The 4,736-nt window shown below is 33.0% G+C and overlaps 1 non-coding gene across 1 annotated transcript; it reads left to right on the top strand.

Annotated features, from left to right (window-relative positions):
- Positions 1–3,967: 3,967 nt before the first annotated feature.
- Positions 3,968–4,086, top strand: LOC120588455 (5S ribosomal RNA). The gene has a single exon (XR_005649246.1). It is a non-coding gene; the product is annotated as a 5S ribosomal RNA (ribosomal RNA).
- The last annotated feature ends 650 nt before the right edge of the window (positions 4,087–4,736 follow it).

Genomic DNA, 4,736 nt, shown 5'->3' with positions numbered 1-4,736 from the left:
GCTAGTACTTTTAAATCAATATAAATAATTGTGGTCATAGAGAAAAGTTGTATTTTGTTCCTGATTTTAAACAAAATAAGTCCATCATTGAACTAATTATATTTGCTAAAAGAATTTGATAATCTTTTCATGTGTAAGTAAATTTCTCTATATTCCTATTTTGCTTATAGTTTTATCAAGAATGGCTGTTTAATTTTATAATATTATATTATAATAGCTAATGATTTAATCCCATGGTTTTCTCCTCTTTTAGTTTGTTGATGTAAAGAACATTCAGGTAGATTTTCTGATATTAAATCACCTTTACATTACAGAAATAAATCCTACTTAGTCATGGTGTGTTATTCATTTTATACAGGGCTAGATTCAGTTAACTAATGTTTTAACTAGACATTTTACATCCACATTTGTAAATGAAATCTATATATAATTATCAGATTACATTCGCTTTGTAAAATAAAGAACTGTCCATTTTTTCCCTATGACCTAAAGTTACTTAAATAACAAAATTTTTAATTTTACTTTATAGTAATTTAGAAAGATATTACTAGATAGTAATAGAAAAGGTATTGTTATATGACTCTTAAATATGACAAGGAGTAGTTGTTTAAAAATGTATGTAAGTTGACTAAAGTCAAGCAACCAATAAGGGACAAAGCTGGGAATGGAACACTAGGCTTCTGTTTCCAGGCCTGGATCTTAGTCTACCATGTATCATCTCATCTCTCCAGGTGTGAAACTGGAATCCAGACCTACACAAATATGAGCAGAATTCCCATAGCAGGAGAAAAAAATAAAAAAGCCACCTTTTGGAGAAAACTCAATAGAGCAGTCATAAGCCTTGGAAAAAAGAGCTGTGAACTGCTGGAAACCACAACCATAAAATAATCATCTTGCTCTTTGGTCCTTTGAAATGGTATTGCCCAGATGGAAAAAATGGACCACTAACAGTGATTCAAAATGGCAGATTCACAAGGGACAACTGAGTAGAGTTGTATATAGTTGTGTAAAGTAATGATAATTCACATACACATATTCCTTTATAATTTACAGAGAGTAAGTTTAGAGAGATTAAATCATTTGTCAAAAATTATAGTCTAGAGAAGTTGAAGAGGGTAAAGCAGGTCAAATATATGACAGAAGGAGACTAAACTTTGGGTAGTGAGCATATAATGCAATATACAGATAATATATTATAGAATTATATATATGTCACCTGAATAAATTAATTGTAAGGAAGATTATGCTGACCCTCATCGGAATCCAAACAAGGTGGCAGAATAGGTAAATGCTGAGCTCACCTCCTCCCATGACCATATTAAAATTACAACTAAATTATAGAACAATCAACTTGGAGAACCATCTGAACACTAGCTAAACAGAAGTCATAACACAGGATATAAAAAGAAGCCGATTGAGACTGGTAGGACAGACAGAGCGAAAAACGGGATGGCCTCATAGCTGTGTGTGGTGGTTGAGAATTGAGAGGAATATCTCAGTCCCCCCTGAGGAATGATGGGGATTGCATTAAATCCATATAATGCTTTAGGTAATATGGTCATTTTAACTATGTTGATTCTTTCAATCTAAGAACACAGAATATCTTTCCATTTCTTTGTATCTTTTTCTATTTCTTTTAATAACATCTTGTAGTTTTCACTATATAGGTCCTTTATATGTTTTGTTAAATTTATTCCTAGGTACTTTATTCTTTTTGTTGCAATTGCAAAAGGAATTATTTTTTCCACTTCTTTTTCTGACACTTCATTAGTAGAGTATAGAAACGCTATGAATTTTTGAACATTAATTTTGTATCCAGAGACTTTACTGTATTTGCTTATTGTTTCTAGTACTGTTGTTGTGGAGTCTTTAGGGTTTTCTATATAGAGAATCATGTCATCCACAAATAATGACAGTTTGACTTCTTTGTTTCCTATTTGGATGCCTTTTAAATCTTTCTCTTGTCTGATTGCACTTGCTAGGATCTCCAATGTTATATTGAAAAACAGTGGTGATAGTAGACAGCTTGCCTTGTTCCTGATCTTAGAGGGAAGGTTTTTAGTTTTTCACCATTAAGTATAATGTTGATTGAAGGTATGTCGTAGATGGCCTTTATTATGTTAAGGTACTTTCCTTCTATACTGATTTTTTGTTAAGTGTTTTGATCATAAATGGGTGCTGTATCTTGTCAAAAGCTTTTTCTTCATCTATTGATATGATCATATGATTCTTATTTTTTGATTTGTTTATGTGGTGTCTCACATTAATCGATTTGCATATGTTAAACCATCCCTTTGCCCCTGGAATGAAGCCCACTTGATCATGGTGTATAATCTTTTTAATATGTATCAATATTTACTTTTAATGTAAACATATTAAATGCTCCAATCAAAAGACATAAGATGAATGAATGAAGAAGAAAATAAGACACTTACATATGCTGCCCACGAGAGACTCACTTTGGATTGAATGACACACGAACTGAAAGTAAAGCAATGGAAAAACATGTTTCGTGAAAAAGAAATGAAAGGCGAAAAAAGCTGGGGTAGCAATATTTCTACTAGACAAAATAGACTAGACTTTAGAGCAAAGGTTTTAACAAGAAACAAAAGACGTAGTAATCCCACTTCTGGATATTTATCCAAAGAAACCCAAAACACTACTTCGAAGGAACATGTGCATCCATCTGTTCATTGAAGCATTATTTACAATAGCCAAGATATGGAGGCCACCTAGGTGTCCATCAATAGATGAATGGATAAAGAAGAGGCAGTACATATACACAATAGAATATTACTCAGCCATAAAAAGGAATAAAATTTTGCCATTTCCAATAACATGGATGGACATAAAGGGTATTGTGCTGGTCGGAGTAAGTCAGACAGAGAAAGATAAATGCCATACGAATTCACTTATGTGTGGAATTTAAAGAACAAATGAACAAACAAAACAGAAACAAATTCATAGATACAGAGAACATTTTGATGGTTGCCAAATGGGAGTGGGGAGAGGAGTAGGTGAAAACAGGGAAGAGATTAAGAAGTACAAATTCATAGGTACAAAATAGTCATGGGGATGTAAAGTATAGCATGAGAAATATAGTCAATGATATTGTAATGGTGCCAAATGGGTACCTGATTTATCAGTGTGGTCACTTCATAAGTTATATAAATGTCTCATCACTATGTTATACATCTGAAAGTAACATGATATTGTATGTCAATTAGAATTGAAAAGTAAAAAGATTTTAAAAACATCGAAGAAAGAAATTGAAGAAGATACAAATAAATGGAAGCATATGCCATCCTCATGGATAGGAAGAATTAACGTTGTTAAAATGTCTACACTGTCCAAAGCAATCTATAGATTAAATGCAATCCCTATCACAATACCATTGGCATTTTTCACAGAACAAATAATCCAAAATTTATATAGAACCACGAAAGACTGTGAATAGCCATACCAATCTTGAGAAAAAAAGAACACAGTTGGAGGTTGTGCTACCTGATATCAAACTATACTACAAGGCTATAGTAATCAAAACAGCATGGTACTGGCATAAAAACAGAAACATAGACCAATGGAACAGAATAGAAAATTCAGATATGGTTAATTAATCTGTGACAAAGGAGACATGAATATACAATAGGGTAAAGACAGTCTATTCAATAAATGGTGTTGGGAAAACTGGACAGATATATAAAAAACAAACACACTGGACAACCTTCTTACACTACATACAAGAATAAACTCAAAATGGATTAAAGACTTCAGTGCAAGACTCGAAACCATAAAACTCCGAGAAGAAAACCTAGGCAGTAAACTCTCTGACATTGCTCTTGGTAATATTTTTTCTGATATACCAATTTGGGCAAGAAAAACAAAAGGAAAAATAAACAAATGAGACTACGTCAAACTAAGAAGTTTTGCACAGCAAAGGAAACCATCAACAAAACGAAGACAACCTGTCTACGGCCATGCCACCCTGAACAAGCCCGATCTCGTCTGATCTCGGAAGCTAAGCAGGGTCGGGCCTGGTTAGTACTTGAATGGGAGACCACCTAGGAAGACCAGGTGCTATAGGCATTAAAAAAAAAAAGGAAGACAACCTACTGAATGGGAGAAGATATTCACCAATGATACATCTGATAAGGGGTTAATATCTAAAATTTATAAAGAACCCATAGAATGCAACACCAAGAAAAACAAACAATCCAATTTAAAAATGGGCAAAGGCCCTGCATAGACATTTCTCCAAAGAAGATATATAGATGTCCAAAAGACATATGAAAAGATGTTCAATGTTACTAATCATCAGAGAAATGCAAACCATAATAAGCTATCACCTCACATACGTCAAAATGGCTTATCAATAAATCAACAAACGAGTGTTGGCGAGGATATGGAGAAAAGGGAATCTTCGTACACTGCTAATGGAATTTAAAATTGGTGTGGCCACTATGAAAAACAGTATGGAGTTTCCTCAGAAAATTAAAATAGAACTATCTTATGACCAAGCAATTTTACTTCTGGCTATTAATCCAAAGAAATCTAAAATACTAATTCAAAAACTTATATGCACCCATATGTTCACTGCAGCGCTATTTATAACAGCAAAGATATGAAAGCAACCTAAGTGCATATCAATAGATGATTGGATAAAGAAGATATGGTGTAAATATACAATGGAATGTTACTCAGCCATAAAAAAAAAAAAATGAAATCTTACTTTTGGG

Source organism: Pteropus medius, unplaced genomic scaffold (genome assembly GCF_902729225.1).
Source record: "Pteropus medius unplaced genomic scaffold, Ma_sr-lr_union100, whole genome shotgun sequence".
NCBI lineage: Eukaryota > Metazoa > Chordata > Mammalia > Chiroptera > Pteropodidae > Pteropus > Pteropus medius.
The sequence above is the reverse complement of the archived record's forward strand: the minus strand, read 5'-3'. Positions and strand labels throughout refer to the sequence as shown.